This window comes from Pleurodeles waltl, chromosome 5 (assembly GCF_031143425.1).
Source record: "Pleurodeles waltl isolate 20211129_DDA chromosome 5, aPleWal1.hap1.20221129, whole genome shotgun sequence".
Lineage (NCBI taxonomy): Eukaryota > Metazoa > Chordata > Amphibia > Caudata > Salamandridae > Pleurodeles > Pleurodeles waltl.
This window is the reverse complement of record NC_090444.1, coordinates 1067911361-1067938523: the sequence shown is the minus strand read 5'-3', so window position 1 is coordinate 1067938523 and position 27163 is coordinate 1067911361.

Genomic DNA, 27163 nt, shown 5'->3' with positions numbered 1-27163 from the left:
TCACCAATGATATCCCACTAAAAAGAAAAAAGAAAAAAGCAATTTAGACATATGACAACACAAACACCACTGTGCTCAAATCTAAGGACAATGTCAAACACACAATACTGCATTTAGTACACCACCTACAAACATGTCAACAATACTCCTTTGGAGTAAATTGCGTTCACTTACCTAAAACATGCAACTATGCAAACCACTGGACAACTACTGCCAAAACCTCAAAGATCCACAGCAAAGGAAGCAAAAGCGTTGAACTAGAAGAAAAAGAAGAAATAAATTGTTATAATCACAAATACAAATACTTTGCCAGTTGACAAACACCCCACCACCAAGAACTTAGAAGTTGTCCCTGGTACCTAAGTGGATCCTGCCCCCCTCGGGGTAGATGGGCGTAAAAGAATTGGCCAATCGGACCCCAAGGGGGGCAGAAATGGGCAACACCTCTGTGCCCCCTTTCAGGGGGCGACCCTTCCCCAAGGGGTCGCCCCCAAAAACACACACAAAAAACGATATCCCTGGTGTCTAGTGGTTTTCGCCCCCCCCTGGGGGCAGATCCGCCGAAAAAACGGCCGATCTGCCCCCAGGGGGGGGCGAAATACAAATAAAAATTGCCCCGGGGGGGGGGGCGACCCTTGCCCAAGGGGTCGCCCCCAAAAACAAACATAAAAAAATATATCCCTGGTGTCTAGTGGTTTTCGCCCCCCCCTGGGGGCAGATCCGCCGAAAAATCGGCGAATCTGCCCCCAGGGGGGGGCGAAATACAAATAAAAATTGCCCCCGGGGGGGGGGCGACCCTTGCCCAAGGGGTCGCCCCCAAAAACACACACAAAAAACGATATCCCTGGTGTCTAGTGGTTTTCGCCCCCCCCTGGGGGCAGATCCGCCGAAAAAACGGCCGATCTGCCCCCAGGGGGGGGCGAAATACAAATAAAAATTGCCCCCGGGGGGGGCGACCCTTGCCCAAGGGGTCGCCCCCAAAAACAAACATAAAACAATACATCCCTGGTGTCTAGTGGTTTTCGCCCCCCCCCTGGGAGCAGATCCGCCGAAAAAACGGCCGATCTGCCCCCAGGGGGGGGGGCGAAATCCAAATAAAAATTGCCCCCGGGGGGGGCGACCCTTGCCCAAGGGGTCGCCCCCAAATTTAGTAAAACAGAAAATCCCTGGTGGCTAGTGGAGATTCCTGCTCCACGATCGCGGGCCCTGCCCGCGATCGTGGAGCAGGAATCTTGAGAAAACAGACACAGGGGGAAAGGAAAAACCCTTTCCTTTCCCCCATGTCTGTTTTCTCAAACCCCCCGCCCCCCAAAAACGGAGAGGACTCACCTTAGAGCTCCTGCTCCGAAGACGCGCTGGAAGCAAATGGCTTCCAGCGCGCCGGCAACACTCGATGACGTCAGCGCGCTGAGCGCGCGCTGACGTCATCGGATTGCCGTGGGGGGGGGCGGGGGTGGAAGGGGAAGGTCTTCCCCTTCCATCCCCGCCTGGGGGGGGAAGGGGGGTGCACGGGGGGCGCGCTAGCGCGCCCCCAAGTTCCCCTGTGCCATGGACGAGATGATCTCGTCCAAGGCACAGGGGAACTGTAGCCTTGGACGAGATCATCTCGTCCAAGGCACAGAACAGGTTAACACTAGTGGCCTGATGTAGATCTTGACAGTATTACAGCCAAGCTGCATTAGCAGCAGACCCAAAATACAGTGTTCGGCCTGCCGTATTCAAATGTATTACAGCTGAGCCACTGACTGTCACTATAGAGTGTTGTGCCACATGTAGGAGGTGGGTGGAGGCTCCGGCCGCCTATTTAAGAATACCTATCAACCTTTTGGGTCCATAGCCTAATGATTCCTGTGTGCCCAGGGCTCTGAGCACCATGGCAGTGATTGTTTCAGGTGCACTGTCTTTCTGATACCTGGGCCTATTGTTGCCAATGGATATATGCTGACTTTGGCCCTCATAACATTGGCGGTACAAACTGCCTACTGCTGCGACAATGGCCGCCAAAATACATTGCCGCAGCTACCACCCGTCCAGCAAATTTTGTCCGTAGCTGGAATTCTGCCAGAAGGAGCAGTGGCCATGCCGGTGGATGGCGGTAAGGTGGCACTGCTGTCAGCAGCAGTGCCACGCCAGTAGACCGTCACAGACCGTATCATGACCTATGATACGGCCTGTTGGTGTCCTGCCGGAGGACCCCAGGAAATCAGGTAAGTCGGGTGCTCTTGCCGAGGAAAGGGGTGGGGGTGTTGTGTGTGTGTGTATGTTTGTGTGTGCGTGGATGTGAGTGTGCATGTATGGATGTGTGAGTGTGTGTATGTTGTTTTTTGTGAATGCGTGTGTGCATATATGTATGTAAGTGTGTGTGAATAGATGTATGCTTGCGTGGATGAATGTAGGTATGAGTGTGAAGGTGCGTGTACGTGGGGGGTCTGGAGTGGAAGGGGGCAGGGGGGAAACTGGGGGTGGGGGCGGGGAAGACTCCTATCAGTTACAGGGAAGGAATTCCATGTCACTGATAGTGCCTACAGCCATGGTTTTCGTGGCGGTAAGGAATCCACGAAAACCATGGCGGTGGGGGGGTCATAATCCCGCAGGCGGGCTAGTGACAGCCGCCTGGCTGGAGAATGAAGTATCCAGCCCGGCGGCTGTTACCACCGTGGCGGACGGAGTGGTACATTGGCAGTTTGGCTTGAGCCAAACCACCAATGTCGTAATATGGGGAAATGTACCGCCAGCCTGTTGTCAGTACATTTCTCCATTTTACCACTGTCTGCCAGGGTTGTAATGAGGGCCTTAGGCCCATATTTATACTTTTTGAAGCAAACCAGCACCGGCGCTGGTTTGCGTAAAAAATGTTACCGCCGGCTAACGCCATTCCTACGCACCATGCGGGCGCCTTATTCAAGGAATTACGTTAGTCTGTGCTGCGGACTGGTCAGAGTAAAAAAAAATGACTTAAACCAGGCAGCACCGGCATAAGGGAAAATGGGGGTTGTGCGTCAAAAAATGGTGCAAGTCAGGTTTGAGGCAAAAATCATGCCTCAAACCGGACGTGCGCCATTTTTTGATGCACAACCCCCATTGAAATGACTCGTGTCTTAGCAAAGACAGGAGTCATGCCCCCTTGTCCAATGGCCATGCCCAGGGGACTCACAAAAAAAGGGGGGAACGAGGAGGTTGAATTGGTCCAGTGTACGACCTCCCTGTTATAACAATATTGTCGAACACTGTTCCAGGAAGAGGCAACAATTAGTGCCAAAGGAAACTTCCCTTTGAAATTCAAGTAAATCAGAAGTAAGAGCCCTTTCAGAAGCAAGGGCCCTCAGGTATCATCATCAGGCTTGCTCCACACCAGACTGGCACTGCAATTACTGACGGGACCCTCAAAGGGGTCACTAGGCCAACTTCTGAATTGAGTTGAACAGACCAGTGGAGAGAAAGAAAAAGGTGCAAAATGAACGAGAAATCAAATTGACTCAACTATCCTCAAAAAAACTCCTTTTCCTTAATGATAGTGGATGTTGGTCAAGATTAAAAACAACACTGAGAGTTAGGGGGAATAATGTCCCTTTACTCTGCCAAGAAAGAGAATGGGAGTGCTACTTTTGTCACTGCCAAGTAAGTCAACCTGTTTCGCGCCTACTTACGTCTTAACAGATCTCTTGGCGCTTTTTCAGGACTGCACATAATCTTCTCCGTTCAAAAAAAGGTAGTATCAAAGGTGATATCGTACAGGTATGTTAATAGTGAGATATACTCATTTACTTATTCATTGAGTCCTGCACATCTCTGAAGCCTGGAATAAAAAGAAAAAAAAAACATTGGAAAATGTTGCTGGTGTCTTTTTAAATTACCTTGCATATTGTGCAAAAGTCAAATATAAGCACAAAAATAAAGAAGACAAGGGAATTAAATATATTTTGCTTATAAGAGAGAAAGCGTCTAAGAGAGACAGCAAGCAAGAACATATATTTATTTTTACATGGGCTTACCACCCTGTTGTGGAGGCTTGTATCCTCTTACAAAAGGACATCCGGGCAATTTGCCATGCTTCCTAAAGAGAAAAGAAAAAACGTGCCCAAAAGGGACACTAAAAGGGGTCTGATTATGCCTATATCACTCTGAAAACCTGGACTAATCATATCTATTTGCATGAGTGTATTACATTAACATCTCAAGAACACCAACTAACTTTTTTTGGTAGAAAGGTGTGAGCATCAATATATCTGTTCCCATATATTAGTGTAAATCTACATCATCACTACTATTAGAACAAATGGCGCGTTTTTTGTCTAAAAAAGAAAAAAGAAAAGAAAAAGTAACTCTAGTTGATTCACAGTTAATTCAAGGCAGGCACATGTGAAAAATCTACTCTGGTACGTAAACATAACCATAATAAGTGCCAGCACAAGAAAACTATTATATGTATCTGTTGTTTTTGACCATCTAACTGTATTGTGACATTAAAGACTTGGTCAGGGATTATACTCAAACCCCTGACCTTGTGTTGTGGAAAAATATTAATAGCAGATACAAAAAAAGTAAAACAGACAATTCGTCTGCTTACCAAAAGCCATCTCCATTTAACCGCAGTTCGTGGGTAAAAGCGGTAACGAAAAACACAAAACAAGCAAGGAAACGCACGCGGAGCGCCTTACCCCCGAGTGTATTCCTTGGATCTCGTAGACTAGGAGGGAGACGCCGTTGCCAGGTGATGTAGGCGAGCTTGGATATGCCATCCAATCACCAACCCGCTTTGGGGAGCATAAACAAAGAAAGGACTAAAAAAGCTGGGAAAACAAAAAAAGGACTAATAAACACCGGAATTTACTGTTGGCACCAAGGATATAGATACCGAAGACAGACTAACCACTATATTCAATGGGAAAATCGCCTTTAACCCCTTCTGTGCCGCGGACGTAGTGGTTACGTCCTGCGGCACAGTGCTGCTGTGCCGAGGACGTAACCACTACGTCCTCGGCACACAGCCCAGAGGGAGCGCTCTCGCTCCCTCTGTGGGGTTCCCCCCCACCCCCCCAAGTCAGGGATGGAAGGGGAAGCCCTTCCCCTCCCACCCCCGACCCCCCCCAACCCCCCTTGTGACGTCAGCGCGCGAGCGCGCGCTGATTAGTCACAGGGTCTCCCCTATCGCGCTGGAAGCAGAGCTTCCAGCGCGATTGAAAAAGAAATGCTTTTGCATTTCTTTTTCAATCCCATGGGGGAGGCCCCGAGAGGCTTCAAAGGGAAGGAAATGTATTTCCTTCCCTTTGAAGTCTCTCACAGGTTTCAAAAGCTGGATTGCTTGCAATCCGGCTTTTGAAACCCCACTAGACACCAGGGATTTTTTTTTTTCTTGAAATTGGCAAAAGGGAGCGACCCCTTGGGCAAGGGTCGCTCCCAGGGGGGCATTTTTTTAGGAAGGCCTTTTCTGCCCCCCCTGGGGGCAGATTGGCCTATTATTAGGCCGATCTGCCCCCAGGGGGGGCAGAAACCTCTAGGCACCAGGGACCATTTTTTTTTTTTTTTTTTTTTTTTGTGATGAATTCTTTTTTTTTAGGTGGGGAGCGATCCCTTAGGCAAGGGTCGCTCCCCTACGAGGCAATATATATTTAGGCCATTTCTGCCCCCCTTGGGGGCAGATTGGCCTATTTTGATAAGGCCAATCTGCCCCCAAGGGGGGCAGAAACCATTAGACACCAGGGAGTTTGTTTTTGCGCGCGAATGTCACGCAACAAAGCGACCCCTTTGGCAAGGGTCGCTCCCAGAGAGAGCCTATTATTAGGCCGATCTGCCCCCAGGGGGGGAAGAAACCTCTAGGCGCCAGGGCAATTTTTTTTTTTGTGTTTTTTTTTTTTTGTTCTTTTTTTTTTTTTAGAGATGGGGAGCGACCCATCAGGCAAGGGTCGCTCCCCTGGGGGGCAAATTGTATTTAGACCATTTCTGCCCCCCTGGGGGCAGATTGGCCGATTTTAGGTCAATCTGCCCCCAAGGGGGCAGAAACCACTAGGCACCGGGGATTTGTTTTTTGGCGCCAATGTCACGCAGGGGGAGCGACCCCGTAGGCAAGGGTCGCTCCCGGGGGGGGGGGGTGGGGGGGCAAATTTATTTTAGGCCATTTCTGCCCCCCCGGGGGACAGATCGGCCTATTATTAGGCCGAACTGCCCCCGGGGGGGGGCAGAACACTCTAGGCGCCAGGGCAATTTTTTTTTTTTTTTTTTTATTGTTGTTGTTTCTTTTTTTAGAGATGGGGAGCGACCCATCAGGCAAGGGTCGCTCCCCTGGGGGGGGGCAAATTGTATTTAGACCATTTCTGCCCCCCTGGGGGCAGATTGGCCAATTTTAGGTCAATCTGCCCCCAAGGGGGCAGAAACCACAAGGCACCGGGGATTTGTTTTTTGGCGCCAATGTCACGCAGGGGGAGCGACCCCGTAGGCAAGGGTCGCTCCGGGGGGGGGTGTGCCGGTTGGGGGGGCAAATTTATTTTAGGCCATTTCTGGCCCCCCGGGGGACAGATCGGCCTATTTTTAGGCACCAGGGCAATTTTTTTTTTTGTGTTTTTTTTTTTTTTGTTGTTTCTTTTTTTAGAGATGGGGAGCGACCCATCAGGCAAGGGTCGCTCCCCTGGGGGGGCAAATTGGATTTAGACCATTTGTGCCCCCCTGGGGGCAGATTGGCAAATTTTAGGTCAATCTGCCCCCAAGGGGGCAGAAACCACTAGGCACCGGGGATTTGTTTTTTGGCGCCAATGTCACGCAGGGGGAGCGACCCCGTAGGCAAGGGTCGCTCCCGGGGGGGTGGTGGGGGTTGGGGGGGCAAATTTATTTGAGGCCATTTCTGCCCCCCCGGGGGACAGATCGGCCTATTATTAGGCTGAACTGCCCCCGTGGGGGGGGGGGCAGAAACCTCTAGGCGCCAGGGGAATTTTTATTTTTTTTCTTTTTTTTTTCTTTGTTTTTTTTTTTTAGAGATGGGGAGCGACCCATCAGGCAAAAGTCGCTCCCCTGGGGGACAAATTGTATTTAGGCCATTTCTGCCCCCCTTGGGGGCAGATTGGCTGAGTTTAGGTCAACCTGCCCCCAAGGGGGCAGAAACCACTAGGCACCGGGGATTTGTTTTTTGGTGCCAATGTCACGCAGGGGGAGCGACCCCGTAGGCAAGGGTCGCTCCCGGCGGGGGAGGGTGGGGGTTGGGGGGGCAAATTTATTTTAGGGCATTTCTGCCCCCCCCCCCTGGGGCCGGCTGAGCTACAGGCCAAACACCACAGGTAGGCACCTTGCAAAAAACACCTCTGTTTTCTGTGAAAAAATATATTGTGTCCACGTTGTGTTTTGGGCCATTTCCTTTTGTGGGCGCTAGGCCTACCCACAGAAGTGATGTACCATTTTTATCGAGAGACTTAGGGGAACGCTGGGTGGAAGGAAATTTGTGGCTCCTCTCAGATTCCAGAACTTTCTGTCACCGAAATGAGAGGAAAAAGTGTTTTTTGGGCCAAATTTTGATGTTTGCAAAGGATTCTGGGTAACATAACCTGGTCAGAGCCCCGCAAGTCACCCCATCTTGGATTCCCCTGGGTTTCTAGTTTTCAAAAATGCACTGGTTTGCTAGGTTTCCTCAGGTGTCGGCTGAGCTACAGGCCAAAATCCACAGGTAGGCACTGCTTTTTATAAAAAAATGTGATGTGTCCACGTTGTGTTTTGGGCCCTTTCCTTTCGTGGGCGCTAGTCCTACCCACACAAGTGAGGTATAATTTTTATCGGGAGACTTGGGGGAACGCTGGGTAGAAGGAAATTTGTGGCTCCTCTCAGATTCCAGAACTTTCTGCCACAGAAATGTGAGTAACATGTGTATTTTTAGCCAAATTTTGAGGTTTGTAAAGGATTCTGGGTAACAGAACCTGGTCCGAGCCCCGCAAGTCACCCCTCCTTGGATTCCCCTAGGTCTCTAGTTTTCAAAAATGCACAGGTTTGGTAGGTTTCCCTAGGTGGCGGCTGAGCTAGAGGCCAAAATCTACAGGTAGTCACTTTGCTAAAAACAGCTCTGTTTTCTGTGATATGTCCACGTTGTGTTTTGGGGCATATCCTGTCGCGGGCGCTAGGCCTACCCACACAAGTGAGGTATCATTTTTATCGGGAGACTTGGGGGAACGCTGGGTAGAAGGAAATTTGTGGCTCCTCTCAGATTCCAGAACTTTCTGCCACAGAAATGTGAGTAACATGTGTATTTTTAGCCAAATTTTGAGGTTTGCAAAGGATTCTGGGTAACAGAACCTGGTCCGAGCCCCGCAAGTCCCCCCTCCTTGGATTCCCCTAGGTCTCTAGTTTTCAGAAATGCACAGGTTTGGTAGGTTTCCCTAGGTGCCGGCTGAGCTAGAGGCCAAAATCTACAGGTAGGCACTTTGCAAAAAACACCTCTGTTTTTTTCCAAAATTTAGGATGTGTCCACGTTGCGCTTTGGGGTGTTTCCTGTCGCGGGCGCTAGGCCTACCCACGCAAGTGAGGTATCATTTTTATCGGGAGACGTGGGGGAACGCTGGGTGGAAGGAAATTTGTGGCTCCTCTCAGATTCCAGAACTTTCTGCCACAGAAATGTGAGGAACATGTGTTTTTTTAGCCAAATTTTGAGGTTTGCAAAGGATTCTGGGTAACAGAACCTGGTCCGAGCCCCGCAAGTCACCCCTCCTTGGATTCCCCTAGGTCTCTAGTTTTCAGAAATGCACAGGTTTGGTAAGTTTCCCTAGGTGGCGGCTGAGCTAGAGGCCAAAATCTACAGGTAGTCACTTTGCTAAAAACAGCTCTGTTTTCTGTGATATGTCCACGTTGTGTTTTGGGGCATATCCTGTCGCGGGCGCTAGGCCTACCCACACAAGTGAGGTATCATTTTTATCGGGAGACGTGGGGGAACGCTGGGTGGAAGGAAATTTGTGGCTCCTCTCAGATTCCAGAACTTTCTGCCACAGAAATGTGAGGAACATGTGTTTTTTTAGCCAAATTTTGAGGTTTGCAAAGGATTCTGGGTAACAGAACCTGGTCCGAGCCCCGCAAGTCACCCCTCCTTGGATTCCCCTAGGTCTCTAGTTTTCAGAAATGCACAGGTTTGGTAGGTTTCCCTAGGTGGCGGCTGAGCTAGAGGCCAAAATCTACAGGTAGTCACTTTGCTAAAAACAGCTCTGTTTTCTGTGATATGTCCACGTTGTGTTTTGGGGCATATCCTGTCGCGGGCGCTAGGCCTACCCACACAAGTGAGGTATCATTTTTATCGGGAGACGTGGGGGAACGCTGGGTGGAAGGAAATTTGTGGCTCCTCTCAGATTCCAGAACTTTCTGCCACAGAAATGTGAGGAACATGTGTTTTTTTAGCCAAATTTTGAGATTTGCAAAGGATTCTGGGTAACAGAACCTGGTCCGAGCCCCGCAAGTCACCCCTCCTTGGATTCCCCTAGGTCTCTAATTTTCAGAAATGCACAGGTTTGGTAGGTTTCCCTAGGTGGCGGCTGAGCTAGAGGCCAAAATCTACAGGTAGTCACTTTGCATAAAAACAGCTCTGTTTTCTGTGATATGTCCACGTTGTGTTTTGGGGCATATCCTGTCGCGGGCGCTAGGCCTACCCACACAAGTGAGGTATCATTTTTATCGGGAGACATGGGGGAATGCTGGGTGGAAGGAAATTTGTGGCTCCTCTCAGATTCCAGAACTTTCTGCCACAGAAATGTGTGGAACGTGTGTTTTTTTAGCCAAATTTTGAGGTTTGCAAAGGATTCTGGGTAACAGAACCTGGTCCGAGCCCCGCAAGTCACCCCTCCTTGGATTCCCCTAGGTCTCTAGTTTTCAGAAATGCACAGGTTTGGTAGGTTTCCCTAGGTGGCGGCTGAGCTAGAGGCCAAAATCTACAGGTAGTCACTTTGCGAAAAACAGCTCTGTTTTCTGTGATATGTCCACGTTGTGTTTTGGGGAATATCCTGTCGCGGGCGCTAGGCCTACCCACACAAGTGAGGTATCATTTTTATCGGGAGACGTGGGGGAACGCTGGGTGGAAGGAAATTTGTGGCTCCTCTCAGATTCCAGAACTTTCTGCCACAGAAATGTGAGGAACATGTGTTTTTTTAGCGAAATTTTGAGGTTTGCAAAGGATTCTGGGTAACAGAACCTGGTCCGAGCCCCGCAAGTCACCCCTCCTTGGATTCCCCTAGGTCTCTAGTTTTCAGAAATGCACAGGTTTGGTAGGTTTCCCTAGGTGGCGGCTGAGCTAGAGGCCAAAATCTACAGGTAGTCACTTTGCTAAAAACAGCTCTGTTTTCTGTGATATGTCCACGTTGTGTTTTGGGGCATATCCTGTCGCGGGCGCTAGGCCTACCCACACAAGTGAGGTATCATTTTTATCGGGAGACGTGGGGGAACGCTGGGTGGAAGGAAATTTGTGGCTCCTCTCAGATTCCAGAACTTTCTGCCACAGAAATGTGAGGAACATGTGTTTTTTTAGCCAAATTTTGAGGTTTGCAAAGGATTCTGGGTAACAGAACCTGGTCCGAGCCCCGCAAGTCACCCCTCCTTGGATTCCCCTAGGTCTCTAGTTTTCAGAAATGCACAGGTTTGGTAGGTTTCCCTAGGTGGCGGCTGAGCTAGAGGCCAAAATCTACAGGTAGTCACTTTGCTAAAAACAGCTCTGTTTTCTGTGATATGTCCACGTTGTGTTTTGGGGCATATCCTGTCGCGGGCGCTAGGCCTACCCACACAAGTGAGGTATAATTTTTATCGGGAGACATGGGGGAACGCTGGGTGGAAGGAAATTTGTGGCTCCTCTCAGATTCCAGAACTTTCTGCCACAGAAATGTGAGGAACATGTGTTTTTTTAGCCAAATTTTGAGGTTTGCAAAGGATTCTGGGTAACAGAACCTGGTCCGAGCCCCGCAAGTCACCCCTCCTTGGATTCCCCTAGGTCTCTAGTTTTCAGAAATGCACAGGTTTGGTAGGTTTCCCTAGGTGGCGGCTGAGCTAGAGGCCAAAATCTACAGGTAGTCACTTTGCTAAAAACAGCTCTGTTTTCTGTGATAAGTCCACGTTGTGTTTTGGGGCATATCCTGTCGCGGGCGCTAGGCCTACCCACACAAGTGAGGTATCATTTTTATCGGGAGACGTGGGGGAACGCTGGGTGGAAGGAAATTTGTGGCTCCTCTCAGATTCCAGAACTTTCTGCCACAGAAATGTGAGGAACATGTGTTTTTTTAGCGAAATTTTGAGGTTTGCAAAGGATTCTGGGTAACAGAACCTGGTCCGAGCCCCGCAAGTCACCCCTCCTTGGATTCCCCTAGGTCTCTAGTTTTCAGAAATGCACAGGTTTGGTAGGTTTCCCTAGGTGGCGGCTGAGCTAGAGGCCAAAATCTACAGGTAGTCACTTTGCTAAAAACAGCTCTGTTTTCTGTGATATGTCCACGTTGTGTTTTGGGGTATATCCTGTCGCGGGCGCTAGGCCTACCCACAGAAGTGAGGTATCATTTTTATCGGGAGACGTGGGGGAACGCTGGGTGGAAGGAAATTTGTGGCTCCTCTCAGATTCCAGAACTTTCTGCCACAGAAATGTGAGGAACATGTGTTTTTTTAGCCAAATTTTGAGGTTTGCAAAGGATTCTGGGTAACAGAACCTGGTCCGAGCCACACAAGTCACCCCTCCTTGGATTCCCCTAGGTCTCTAGTTTTCAGAAATGCACAGGTTTGGTAGGTTTCCCTAGGTGGCGGCTGAGCTAGAGGCCAAAATCTACAGGTAGTCACTTTGCTAAAAACAGCTCTGTTTTCTGTGATGTGTCCACGTTGTGTTTTGGGGCATATCCTGTCGCGGGTGCTAGGCCTACCCACACAAGTGAGGTATCATTTTTATCGGGAGACATGGGGGAACGCTGGGTGGAAGGAAATTTGTGGCTCCTCTCAGATTCCATAACTTTCTGCCACAGAAATGTGAGGAACATGTGTTTTTTTAGCCAAATTTTGAGGTTTGCAAAGGATTCTGGGTAACAGAACCTGGTCCGAGCCACACAAGTCACCCCTCCTTGGATTCCCCTAGGTCTCTAGTTTTCAGAAATGCACAGGTTTGGTAGGTTTCCCTAGGTGGCGGCTGAGCTAGAGGCCAAAATCTACAGGTAGTCACTTTGCTAAAAACAGCTCTGTTTTCTGTGATGTGTCCATGTTGTGTTTTGGGGCATATCCTGTCGCGGGTGCTAGGCCTACCCACACAAGTGAGGTACCATTTTTATCGGGAGACTTGGGGGAACATAGATTAGCAAAACAAGTACTATTGCCCCTTGTCTTTCTCTACATTTTTTCCTTCCAAATATAGGAGTGTGTGTAAAAAAGACATCTATTTGAGAAATTCCCTGTAATTCAGGTGCTACTATGGTCCCCCCGGAATTCAGAGATGTGCAAATAACCACTGCTCCTCAACACCTTATCTTGTGCCCTTTTTGGAAATGCAAAGGTTTTCTTGATAGCAATTTTTTACTCCTTATATTTCAGCAAATGAATTGCTGTATACCCGGTATAGAATGAAAACGCACTGCAGGGTGCAGCTCATTTATTGGCTCTGGGTTCCTCGGGTTCTTGATGAACCTACAAGCCCTATATATCCCCGCGACCAGAGGAGTCCAGCAGACGTAACGGTATATTGCTTTCGATAATCTGACATTGCAGGGAAAAGTTACAGAGTAAAACGTAGAGAAAAATTGATTGTTTTTTCACCTCAATTTCAATATTTTTCTTTTTCAGCTGTTATTTTCTGTAGGAAACCCTTGTAGGATCTACACAAATGACCCCTTGCTGAATTCAGAATTTTGTCTACTTTTCAGAAATGTTTAGGTTTCTGGGATCCAGCATTGGTTTCATGACCATTCCTGTCACTGACTGGAAGGAGGCTGAAAGCACAAAAAATTGCACAAATGGGGTATGCCCCAGTAAAATGCCAAAATTGTGTTGAAAAATTGGGTTTTCTGATTCAAGTCTGCCTGTTCCTGAAAGCTGGGAATCTGCTGAGTTTAGCACCGCAAACCCTTTGTTGATGCCATTTTCAGGGGAAAAACCACAAGCCTTCTTCTGCAGCCACTTTTTCCAATTTTTTTGAAAAAAACGAATTTTTCACTGTATTTTGGCCAATTTCTTGGCCTCCTTCAAGGGAACCCACAAAGTCTGGGTACCTCTAGAATCCCTAGGATGTTGGAAAAAAAGGACGCAAATTTGGCTTGGTTAGCTTATGTGGACAAAAAGTTATGAGGGCCTAAGCGCGAACTGCCCCAAATAGGCAAAAAAAGGCCCGGCACAGGAGGGGGAAAAGGCCTGGCAGCGAAGGGGTTAATCGAAATTCGAAGTACTTTAATAGCCTTTCACAAAAAAGGGGAGAAAAAGGGGAAATATTCCAACTCTGGTATTGAGTAGATCTACATAGTAGAACCCAAATTACAGGAGTATAGCTCCAAATACTCCAGCAATTAGTCTGGCTCAAAACTAGTAATTAGGGTGCCGACAACATCTCGAAAATATTTATTTGGTGCTATTTCTTCAGCCACAAGTTGGAAAAATTTGATAGTAATTTTCTATTTTGTTGTTATTTAGAGATGTTGCGCAGTCCTATAGATAAACAGAGTCCCTTATAAATACTGAACATGACTGCTAGGTACAGCTAGAAAGAATTTTTGAAAGCAAAAAAGTTTTTGAAAAAAAATTGTGAAATGTTTTTTTTTATATTAGGATAGTCATCTCACTTTCCATAACTCCCTGCAACACTTGACCAGGGTATCTCGTTGTTCAGCCCCACAATGTGTGTGCCCAGTCTGAACACCCATTGTTGTTCAACTTGTAACAGTGTTCTTGTAGGTGGCTGCACAACTTCTAAGACGATCCACCACAGGTCATCAGGTGTGTGTTTTGCATCAAGGTAATGAGTACTAAGTTTTGTTGTCAATCGACCACATCGGATATTACTCCTGTGTTCCTTGATCCGGATCTTCACTAGTCTTGACGTCATTCCTATATAGCGTAGTCCACATGGATAGTGGATCATATAGATACAGTTTAAAGTATTGCAATTAGTGTGTTTATTAAGATACCACAGCCCAATAGGTTCTAAAGTGACCACTTTCATATGTTCTGTCAATGGACAAACATTGACTTCTGTCCCCTGTGCATGGCCATTGGGCACAGTGGCATGTAGGGGGGCCCAAATTAGGGCCCCCTATGCCACTTTAAAAAAATAATAATACTTACCTCAACTTACCTGGGATGGGTCCCCCCATCCATGTGTGTTCTCCAGGGGTGGGCGAGGGCGGCAGGGGGTGTCCCTGGGGGCATGGAAGGGTACCTCTGGACTCCTTCCATGGTCAGAGACCATGGAAGTGAGCTCACAGGTCCCTTAACCCCTGCCCTGACCCAGGCATTAAAAAACCGCGCACATCAGGCTGAGCACTGTTTTTCATGGCCCGGCATCTCCTGTGCGTCAAAATGACGCTGGAGTATAGATAAGGCGCACAGGCCTTAAAGTCATTTTTTGGCCAGGAAGGCCTACCTTGAATGTCATTAACGCAAGGTAGTTTCCTGCATCCAAAAAATGACGCACACGGAGGAATTTTGACGTCCGCGGGCTCGGGTGTCAAAGTTTAAATATTGTGCACGGTTTGCACTGAATGTGCGTCAAATGTTTTGATGCACATTCGGCGCAAACAGAGTATAAATATGCCCCTTAGTGTGTTTACAAAGCCTAAGATGAACTTTCATGACTTATGCATTCTAATTTATTGTTTGCTGCATTGCATGCCATAAGCCATCGCTAATAATATACTATGGCCCTCATTACAACCCTAGCGGTCAGTGTTAAAGCGGCAGTATTACCACCAACAGGCCGGCGGCAAAAAAAAAGGGAGTCCGACCGTAGCGGAAACCGCCAACATAGACAGCCACTTTAACACTCCGACCGCCACGGCGGTAGAAACAAACAGCGCAGCGATAACCGCCAACAGACAGGTGGAAGACAAGGTACCGCCCACCCTATCACAACACAGCAATTGGCAACCTTTTCCGTGGCGGAACCAACACGAATAAAAACACGGCAGAAACAGTACACATAAGGGAAATAATTCACCTCTCCACACCCCACGAGGAACCAGGACGCCATGGAGCCAGAACTGCAGATCCTGCCGGCAATGGTCTTCCTGATCCTCTATCAGGAGCTCCAACGACAGCGGCGACGACCACAGTGAGTACTGCACCTACAACACAGGGGAGGGGGGAGGAAAAAGAGAGTGACAAACTTCCGCAACACACAACACTCCCACCCCCACCCTCACCCACAACACCATACACACAAATACATGCTACAACATTACAGATACACCCCCACCCCACCTTGAATAACGCAAGGACAAAAGGAAATGATCTGAATGATTGTAATCAATAAAAATCCAGTAGATACAATTATGTACACCAACTACACAAGTCTGGATAGTGCACCAATCATTGTCCGTGGACCACTGGGGCCAAAATGCATGGGCGAGGCCCGCACTAGATACCTGACTGGAAACAAAGAGAACACTGCTGGGGCATCAGACCGAAAATATACAGGAACCTCAGGGGGAGGGGGGCACCTCAGCCTGATGAACGCACAACGCCACTGTTCCACGAGCAGGCTCCATGCCCATTGATGTATTCTGGGGAGTGCACAGCCACAGTCTCTCAAGTCTGTCAAGTGGGTGGGTTGCCCACTGCTTTATCCTGGGGAGTGCAAAGTCACAGTCTCTCAAGTCTCTCAAGTGGGTGGGTTGCCCACTGCTTTATCCTGGGAGTGCAAAGCCACAGTCTCTCAAGCGGATAACAGTCTCCACTGGTTCTGGAGGGGGCTTGGTGTCCAGAGTGCTTCATCCTGCCAAGGACTGAGGTAGTGGATGTATCTCTCCACTGGTTCTGGAGGGGGCTTTGTGCTCAGAGTGCTTTATCCTGCCAAGGACTGAGGTAGTGGATGTATCTCTCCACTGGTTCTGGAGGGGGCTTTGGGCCCAGAGTGCTTCATCCTGCCAAGGACTGAGGTAGTGGATGTATCTCTCCACTGGTTCTGGAGGGGGCTTTGTGCCCAGAGTGCTTCATCCTGCCAAGGACTGAGGTAGTGGATGCCTTTCTCCACTGAAAGTGATGCTTCATGGAAGCTGCCCAGGCTCCTGGAGCTCACCACTAGACTCGGACGACTGACCACTGGGGATGGCAGCCATGTCTGCGGTGGTGCCACTGGCTCAGGATGTCGCAGGGCTGCTGGCGGTGCTTGCGGCAATGTCAGTCGCAGCGGTGCTGGTGGCAGGCACTGTGGTGGCGGTGCTGGTTGCGGGCTCTGTGGCGGCGGTGCTGGTTGCGGGCTCTGTGGCGGCGGTGCTTGCGGTGGGCTCTGTGGCAGCGGTGCTGGTTGCGGGCTCTGTGGCGGCGGTGCGGGCGGCGGGCTCTGTGCCGGCGGTGCTGTTTGCGGGCTCTGTGGCAGCGGTGCTGGTGGCAGGGTCTGTGGCAGCGGTGCTGGCGGCGGGGTCTGTGGCAGCGGTGCTGGCGCCGGGCTCTGTGACAACAGTTCTAGCGGCGGGCTCTGTGGTGGCGGTGCTGGTGGCGGGGTCTGTGACAGCGGTTCTGGTGGCGGGATCTGTGACAGCGGTGCTGGCGCTGGGCTCTGTGGCAGCGGTGCTGGTGGCGGTGCAGGTGGCGGTCTTCTCCGCCGTACAGGTTGGCGTCGACGTGGAAAGAAGGTGTGACACTGGTCCCTCAGTCGGTGCCACCATGACCTCTCCTGACCTGCCCTTCAGTTTCTGGCCCTTCCCCACCTTTGATGGTGGCGCAGCTGTCTTGCCACTATCCCCTTTCATTTTGCCTGACTCCTTGGTGGCAGGTGTTTTCTGCTTCTCCCTCCGGGATGTGGGCAACGTTTTTAGCTTGGCAGGTGGCGGAATGTCCTTGCCCTCGCTCCGTGGCACACTGGCAGCCCTGATGGTTGGCACACTCCAATAGCCCGCAGTTGCTGGCACCACTGTGCCTGGGGATGTGGTGGCTGAGGTGCTGGGTTGGGACCTGGAAAGCCTGGCCCTAGGGGATGGACAGGGGGGGTATAGGGAAGAGGTCAATATTGGCCAGGAAAAGTTTTTTCGACACACTGGGGCGGGTAGATGGAGGGGGTTTGGGAGTGGAGGAAGAGGTAGTGGTTGTAGGAGGTGTACGTCTGCTTAATTTGGGTGAAGGTGCATGGGCTGGAGGCTGTTGTGAGGTGGATGGCTGTTGGGTGGGTTTGTGCCTGCATTTGTGTACTTTGGGAGGAGGGCTTACTGACACACTGGGAGAAGACACAGGGGATGTGTGAATGGTAGTGGGGGTGGTGAGTGCACGTGAGCAGTGTGTGGTGATAGGCATGCTGGTGATGGAGGTAGTGGCTGAAGATGCAGTGCATGCAGGTGTGAGTGGAGACAAGACTGGGAGGGAGGAGGGAGACGTGGAGGAGGGGGACACAGTGGAGGCAGTGGATGTTGGTATGTCTGCATGGGTATGATGCTTATGTGAGTGCCTGTGGGATGTGTTTCGCTTATGTTTGCCTGAGCCACCCTGGTGTGTTGAGGTGTGTGCATACTGATCTGATGGTGTGCTTGGGTTAGGCTGAGGTACAGGGGCTTGGGTCTGGGTGGAGGAAGTTGGAGGGGGGAGGCTGCCATCAGTGCTGAGGCCAGAGCCTGAAATGCTCTCTGTTGGGCTGCCTGGCCAGAATGAATGCCTTCCAGGTATGCATTTGTGTGTTGCAAATGCCTCTCAACAGTGTGTGTCTAACAGTTGTCCCTTGAAATTTGCAGGTGACTCTGGGTACCCCAACCTGTCATGGCTACTGACCCCAGTGAGAAATCCCAGGACAAGGGCAGAGGAATGCTACAATGAGGCACATGGGCGAACTAGGAGGGTGATCGAACAGACCTTCGGCCTCCTGAAGGCCAGGTTCTGGTACCTCCATATGACAGGTCGTTCTCTCTACTACTCACCAAAGAAGGTGTGCCAGATCTTCGTGGCCTGCTGTATGCTGCACAACCTGGCTTTGCTACGACAGGTGCCTTTTCTGCAGGAGGATGGTCCAGCTGGAGGTCTTGTGGCAGCTGGGGAGCCTGTGGACAATGAAGAAGAGGAGGCAAAAGAAGAAGATATTGACAACAAAAACAACGTTATCCAGCAATCCTTCCAGTGAGACACAGTTAAGAAGATGTCACTGCCTCACACATCTCATACTATTGTTTGAGCTATCATAAGTCTGTCATTTTCACCCAGTGTATGGACCCTCACTTGTCACTTTGCCTTTCCATTTAACAAATGTGGGTCCCACTTTGTGACCTCTGCTATATTTCCTCCAGCCCTACAGCTGTGTTTCATCTGTATGTGGCCAATTAAATTGACATTGCTATATTCCATAGTTATTACAATTACACATTTGTGAAAGCACAGACTGTTTTGTGATTGATGTGTATTTATTTCTGTGCAAATAAGTGGAAGGGGTTGTAAAATGGGCATGGGGGATGGTGGAGGAATGTCCACCGCAGAGTCCAGTCTATTTGTTTCACAGGTGCATTGTCCAAAGGGGCATAGGAAGTAGAGCAAGGGTAGTCGAAGGATGGACAGGGTGACAAAGTGGGACAGAAGGGTGACATTCAGGGGGGTCTCATTTCCTGGCGGGGGTCTTGGCAATGTTCTCTGTCTTGTTCCTGGATCTCAGGGATCGTTTGCGGGGTGGCTCTCCAAATGCAGGGGGTGGGGTGATGGTGTCGTGGTCCTGTGGCTGTGCCTCTTGTCCATTAGCGCCGGCGGAGGTGGAGGGCATCATCCAGGCTAGTGTCAGGGGCCCCTTGTTGTGCCACAGTGTCCCTCCTGGTGTTGACAAGGTCCTACAGCACCCCTACAATGGTGACCAGGCTGTTGTTAATGGACTTCAGGTCCTCCCTGATCCCCAGATAGTGTTCCTCCTACAGCCGCTGGGTCTCCTGAAACTTGGCCAGTACCGTTGCCATCGTCTCCTGGGAATGATGGTAAGCTCCCATGATGTTGGAGAGGGCCTCGTGGAGACTGGGTTCCCTGGGCCTGTCCTCCCCCTGTCTCACAGCTGTCCTTGCAGTTCCCCTGTTTTCCTGTTCCTCTGTCCCCTAAGCTGTGTGCCTAGTGCCACTGTCCCCAGGTCCCAGATTTTCTTGGGGTGGTGGGTTTGCCTGGGTTCCCTGTAGTGGTGGACACACTGCCACTTGACGTGTCCTTGGGACAGAGGGATGGGCCCGCTGGGTGGGTGCTGTGCTTGTGTTTCCTGAGGGGGGAGGCTCTGTGGTGGCTTGTGCCAGTGTCAGGGGAACCAACTGGCCGAGGTCCCAGATGGGCCGGGCTGGTCATCTTGATCCAGTTGTGCAGAGCTGCTGTCATCACTGCGGGCCTCTTCTGTGGGGGGACTGGATATGTCTGGAACCTCCTGTCCGGTGACGTTGGGTAGGGGTCCTGCAGGGGTGTAAAGGCATGATTATTGCATCTGTGTGTGCATCGTGTGCAATGCGTGAGTGACCCTGTACTCCAGTGCTTGCATTCTTGTCTTGGTCCTTGTGTGATATTTGGTTTGGGGTCTGTGTGGGTATCTGTATTGGACATGCTTTGGTGATGGGTGTCCCTGCTTTGGTGTTGCATGCAGGGCTTGGTGTTGGGATGGGTGGGTTGTGATAGTGGGACATATGTGAGGTGTTGGAGTGATGGGGGTGAAGGTGAGGGTGGAGGTATGTGATGGCATGCAGGTAGGGTGGGGGATATAATAGTTAAGAGATGACTTACCAGAGTCCATTCCTCCTGCAAGGCCCTCAGGATGCAGTATTGCCAAGACTTGTTCCTCCCATGTTGTTAGTTGTGGGGAAGGAGGTGGGGGTCCACCGCCAGTCCTCTGTACTGCAATCTGGTGTCTTGAGACCACGGAACGCACCTTCCCCCGTAGGTCGTTCCACCTCATCCTGATGTCATCCTGTGTTCTTGGATGCTGTCCCACTGCATTGACCCTGTCGGCGATTCTGCGCCATAGCTCCATCTTCCTAGCAATGGAGGTGTGCTGCACCTGTGATCCGAAAAGCTGTTGCTCTACCTGGACGATTTCCTCCACCATGACCCTGAGCTCCTCCTCAGAGAACCTGGGGTGTCGTTGAGGTGCCATGATGTGGTGTGGGTGATGTGTGAGGTGGTGTGTGTTTTGATGTGTGAGGGGATGTGTTGTGTGTTGTTTGAGGTGTGTGGATGTTGTGTGAGTGATGATGTTGTGTGTCTGTTGATGCTAGTGTTATTTCTGGTGGTGTCTCTCTCTGGCCTTCTTTCGGAATTTTTGGTAGTAAGGGTTTGTGGGTGATGTGGGTGTGTGTTTTATATTGGATTTGGTGTGTGGGAGTGGTGTGTGTATGTGTATCAGGTGTGTGTATTTCGAATTTGTGAGAAAACAGGGCTGATTGCAGAGGCCCCCTAACTTTTTGCCCTCATTTTCCACTTTTTGCTGGTGTTTTCCTGACTCTGATGGTGCCCTGGGTACTGCTAACCAGTCCCAGGGCCTGTGCTCTGTGTAAAATTAATATGCAAATTAGACTAATTATAATTGACTAAGTTAACCTAACTATAAGTCCCTAGTATATGGTAGGGCATGTAGGTTTAGGGACCACAGCATAGGTGGTGCACCCATAGGTACACTGCTGAGGTGCCCAGTGCCATTTTGAAGGCAGGCCTGCCTTGCTGGCTGCTTTTAAATTAAAGTTATATGCAAATTCGACTTTGGAATTAAAAGTAGTTCCAAAGTCTTAAACTACCTTATTTTTACATATAAGTCACCCCTAAGGTGTGCCCTATGTGCCCCTAGGGCTGGGTGCCATGTAACTATAAGCAGGGACTTTATAAAAATAGTTTTATAAGCCCTGGTGAGGTAAAAACAGCCAAATTTGTTTTTCCCTCATTGTAGTAAATGGCCTTCATAGGCTAGAATGGGGAGACTTTATTTTAATTTTTAAAGTCTCTTTAAATGATGCATACCAAGAGTTTGGTATCAAATTAATTGTTGTAATAAATCCCACAACTTCCAGTTGTGGGATTTAATATAACTTGTTCAGGTAAAGAGTTTTAAACTTTACCTGAAAAGTTGCCAATTTCAGCCCTGCATTGTTTTTGCTGCTGTGCTCTGATTGGCCAGCCTCAGAGAAGCTTGGCCAAGCTGCCTTGATGAGGTGTGAAGTGGCCTGGCTTCACACAAAGGAATGTGCCTGTGGGAAGGAATCTCCCCTCAGCAGATGGTGAGGCAGGAAGAGGGAGGGCTGCCAAACTGGTCTTCAAAGGCAGAGAAGGACATTTGGAGCAACCAGCAACACCCCCACATCCTGCAACCCCAGACAACTAGGTGCCCCCTTGATTAGATTAGGAGAGGGCAGGAGAGGGGTGTGTTTATGATTTTTAGCCACACCAGTGGGTGGGCTCAGCCAGATGTAACCTCCAAAAATCAGATTCAGCCATGATGGATTTTTAGAGAATGTTGCTTCCTGGGATTGATTTTTGCCACACTTCCCAGGAAGTGGTCATCACAGGGGGAAGGACCCTGCACCTGATTGGAGAACCAGGACCCCCTGCTTTTCACCCAGGAGCAAGGATAAAACTGGCAGACCTGCACCCACACCTCAGTTCCCTACCACATCCAACAAGGAAGAACAACAGAAGAAGAAGGACTGCCCTGCTGGACCCCTGGCCTGCACCTGGAACCTGCACTCAGAAGGACTGCACCAGCTGCACACTTGGGCTTCACCACAAGAAGGACTTTGCCTGGCTTCAACTGGTTCAAGGAGGGACTCCCTGTTTGCTACAGGTGAAAAATTGCTAACCAGAGTCCCCTGCACCAACTCCTGAAGAAAGCGACCAGCTGACCACTGTCCAGTGGCCAAAAAGGAGTTTGCGCCAGATGCATTCTGGGAGTTGTAGTCCTCACCCCCCAAGGACCATCTCAGAACTTCTGGACCCTTGGGGTGAGCTGTGGACTCCAAAAGAACCTTAAAAGGACATCTGGGAGAAGCCCCAGAAGTTTGGAGAAGTTTGGACAACTTTTGTAAAAAAGCTCCATAGAGGGACCGACCCGCCGCAGCAACTCTAGCCGGCTTGCCTCAACCGCGACCCGGCCTGATTTGCTGGTTCGTCCCGGTAAAGAAAAATCTCCGAAAAAGAGACTAAGGGGGTCATTCTGACCCCGGCGGGCGGCGGGAGCCGCCCGCCTGGAGGGAACCGCCAGAAGACCGTACCACGGACAAAAGACCGCGGCGGTCATTCTGGGTTTCCCACTGGGCTGGCGGGCGACCGCCAAAAGGCCACCCGCCAGCCCAGTGTGAAACACCCCTTCATGAGGATGCCGGCTCCGAATGGAGCCGGCGGAGTGGAGGATGTGCGACGGGTGCAGTGGCACCCGTCGCGTATTTCAGTGTCTGCAAAGCAGACACTGAAATACAAAGTGGGGCCCTCTTACGGGGGCCCCTGCAGTGCCCATGCCATTGGCATGGGCACTGCAGGGGCCCCCAGGGGCCCCACGACACCCCTCACCACCATCCTGTTCCTGGCGGGCGGAACCGCCAGGAACAGGATGGCGGTGAGGGGGTCGGAATCCCCATGGCGGCGCTGCAAGCTGCGCCGCCATGGCGGATTGCCATGGGCAGCGGAAAGTCGGCGGTACACCGCCGGCTTTCCGCTTCTGGCCGCGGCTTTACCGCCGCGGTCAGAATGCCCGGCGGAGCACCGCCAGCCTGTTGGCGGTGCTACCGCCGACCCCGGCCCCGGCGGTTCTTACCGCCGGGGTCAGAATGACCCCCTAAGTCCGAAGGTAAAAAGTTGACCGGGACCTCCCAGCCAGCGTATCCGAGGAGGGCTCCATGGACGTCGGATCAAGATCCAGGTTTACCCCGGTCGAAGGATTTTCACCTCGAAAAAATGATTAAGTCCGAAGGTAAAAATCTCCACCGAGGATTCCAGCATCGCGTATCCGGAGAAGGGCTCCAGGAGGTCGGATTGGACTGGCAGGTTCGTCCCGCTGAAGAAAATCTTCGAAAAAAAGACTAAGGGGGTGATTCTGAGCTTGGCGGGCGGCGGTAGCCGCCCGCCAAGCGTGAACCGCCAGAAGACCGTACCGCGGTCAAAAGACCTCATCGGTCATTCTGGGTTTCCCACTGGGCTGGCGGGCGACCGCCGAAAGTCCGCCCGCCAGCCCAGTGGGAAACACCCTTCCCACGAGGACGCCGGCTCAGAATTGATCCGGCGGAGTGGGAAGGTGCGACGGGTGCAGTTGCACCCGTCGCGAATTTCAGTGTCTGCTAGGCAGACACTGAAATTCTTTTTGGGGCCCTCTTACGGGGGCCCCTGCAGTGCCCATGCCATTAGCATGGGCACTGCAGGGGCCCCGCGGCACCCCCTACCGCCATCCTGTTCCCGGCGGGAGAACCGCCAGGAACAGGATGGCGGTAGGGGGTGTCAGAATCAACATGGCGGCGGAGCGCGCTCCGCCGCCATGGAGGATTCTCAAGGGCAGCGGAAAGTCGGCGGGACACCGCCGACTTTCCGTTTCTGGCCGCGGCTGAACCGCCGCGGTCAGAATGCCCAGCGGTGCACCGCCAGCCTGTTGGCGGTGCTACCGCGGTCGTTCGCCCTGGCGGTTTTTACCGCCAGGGTTAGAATGACCCCCTAAGTGTGAAGGTAACATTTTAACCAAGGCCTCCCGTGGCCTGTAGCCGAGCAGGGCTCCATCGCGGTCGGCCTGAAACTTCGACTTTGCCCTGGTCGAGGTGCAACCAGATGACCCGATTGGCGCTTTTTGTTTCTAGGCGCTAAAAAAATAATAATTCTTTAAAAATTCATATCTCCGGTTCCCCTTATCTGATTGTATTCGTTTTGGTGTCATTTTAAAGATAAAAATATAAGCAATTTTTATAAATTGGTTTTGGATTTTTAAACTGTTTCCTGTGTTTTATTTAATTACTGTTTTTTGATATTTGAATGCTTTACACTCTGTCTCCTAAGTTAAGTCTTGACGCTCGTTGCCAAGCTACCAAGGGTTGAGCTGGGTTTAATTTACTGAGACCTAACTAGACCTTAGTGGAGGTTAGTAGCCTATTGCTAAGTGTAGGTACCTACCTGCCCTTACCAATAACCCATTTTCCAACAGAATTGTCCAATGTGGTTGTGTTTTGTAAATATGTGTATATTTTGAGCGCAGCGGTGTGTACCGCCAATGGAATACCGCGTTGAAAGACCGCCGAGTGGATTCGTGGGTCGTGATAGTATGGGCGTATTCCTGTTGGCGTGACGGTGTCAGTTTTGTTATCACCAGTTTATCACTGACCTTTGGTGTGGCGGACTTGTGTGGGTGTCTGAATTATGGCAGATTCCAAGCTGTGGGTCGTAATAGCTATAGCGGAATTCCGCCGCCGCAACAGTGTGTTGGCGGTCTTCTGCACGGCGGTAAGTGGCATTTACCGCCAATGTTGTAATGAGGGCCTCTATGTCTTTCTGATCCTTCTTTAGCAGGATAACGCATACTATCTATTTGATTGCCTCATATGCACAGTACTTGTGAAGTATGATGTCTTTGATCTGTGAGGTATATAATATAGAACCTATTTTTATGTAATCACATTTGAAGTCTCCTTTGTTGTGCTTTACATATGACCTTTGGGATAAGCCTGACTGCTTGTGCCAAGCTACCATGGTGGTGAGCAAGGCCAGTCTCACACACACATACAAGTACTGACTCACGTGCATGACAGGTAGCACAACCTTAGCAATACAAGTCCCTTGCAATGCGTCCACATGGACACCATTGACAAGTGTGATTGTACCATCATTGTAGTGCCACCATTCATTTGGCAGTGAATAATTGCACCACAATGACTTGTGTGTAATGTGTGTTGTAGCAGGTTGTCCCAATCCATGTCCAACTGAATCAGGTTCCCGACATTTCATCTCACAGTAATAAAAAAAAAAAGAATTATTGTGATATGTATATGCCTGCAGTGGTTCTGACCTCACATGCAGTGGCCACCAAACGTACCCTGACAACGTGGTGCCCCAACCTTTGATTACATTTTTCTTGATGGGTCAGTGGCAGCAGCGACAGATGGTCTTGTCCACCTAAAAATAGAAGAGGAATCTGGGAAAAAGGTACGTTTTTACCTCATTTCCCCCCAATCTGCCAACTCAAGTACGAAGGTCAGACTTCCACTTTTTGCTTGGCAGTAAGGTACATCCATATCTGTAGGTGGGAAAGGTGGCTGGAGTCCCACCGTCAGCCACTTTTCCCTATGGCACCATCGATGTAGCAGTGTTTCTTGGCAGAGACAGCAGGATGGATAGGGCGTTCTCCTATAGGACCACCAACATCTAAATCCAGCGGGCAGACCATCATGGCAGCAGATGGTTTTTCAGTGAAAAAATTGACGATGGAACTGTTACCACCAAAATCTAAATCAGGACCCTGGTTATGAGAACTATTGACCTTGATTATTTTAAAGATTGTTTTATGACATACAAAACACATCAGCAAGGAAAAGAACAGTGGTGAGATTCAACACCGCCCGAGAGACAGAATATTATTTCTTAATAAAAGACTGTACTAATTCAAGAATTCTCTAAAAGCTAAAGTTATCAACAGAGGAAGTATTAATAAGATATCAAGTGTATGATAATAATATGATTTCTTTCTTGTTTTCATAGTAGTACACAAGGGTCTCGATCGAACTCCTCAGGGAGATGCAAAACTAAAGAGTCAGAGAGCCATCTGATTCCTTCATTGAAAAGTAACTACTGCGCCAGTTGATTGCAGGTACTGAGACATTAGGGAACTGCACACAGACAAGTAGGTGGGTGAGACGGTGCAGAGACAAAAACATGTATGTTAGGCTGGACCTACATAACCGATTGCTCCCTCTTTCTACAAAGTTCAACAACAAAGTCAATTATACAAAGACAAATCTATGACAGACCAGACCCTCTTCCTTGGGACTAACATTTCTTCTTGTAGATGCATCATTTTACTAGAGAAAAGAATATCTCCGCAACAATGCGGTATGAGGTCATAAGGTAAGACTTGTATTGCTGAACCTGTCAGCTGGCTTGGCAACGTTTTTGTCTACATAGGCAAATGAGCTAGGTAGAGCAGAATTCCTGCATGGAATTCTGCTCTACTGGCTCATAAATGACCTAGTGTTGACACACCTGGTTTTGCCAGCTGCAGGAATCCTAGATACAATCTTACTAATCAGAAAAAAGGCCAATATAAAAGCTTCAGGCTTCAGCTCCCTTCAACCAATCCAACCTCCTTTTCTGACAAGTGCGGGGTGCACACAATGATCCCCCTGCTAGAACATCCCTGCCCACTCCATTCCCTAAACGTTGTAATTTTCTCCCTACTCCTCCTCTCCACACAAAAGCCCTTCTCCCCATTTACCTCATGCTCAGAACAGGTGGTAAATGGAACATTAAATCTCATTACATTTGTAATTCCATGAAGGTTTAGACAAGGTAAAATCGGTTGCACACAGTTAATCATCATTCCATGGGTTTTAGCTAGTAATTGCATAGTAGTGGGAGGTAGTTGCTGCATGGTACTGATAATTATTCGTGCAGAGTTTGCATCCAACCAGTACCTCCCAAACCATAATTAGGGCCCTGGTGTGTTCTTCAGGTTGTTGAATTGTGACTGAGAGCTATGGTTTTGTCTTAGTGGGAAAAATGGTTCACAATACAGAGATGCATACAATAAAGTGTAAGGGATGGTGCTTGGACACTCAAGAGTGTCATCTAGGGGGCTGAGCATAATGGTGAGTTTGATATGTGCTACTGTGTTATATTTATGTAGTTATTTATTTATTTAATTGAGAGGATAGAGTACTACAATCAAACACGCTAGTTAAAAAGATATTAGTCCAACTATTTAGGTTCTTCATGAAAACAGCATGAAAGTGAATAAGGCTTTAAGAAAGAAACAGAGCATAAAACAATATATTACAATAAAAAGGGCAATTGCACCAGATGACATCTATATTAATTGGCCTTTTTATTGGTTTGAATTGATTTAAACCACCCAGTAAAAACACATCAAACTCTGTTTGCAGCTGTAGGA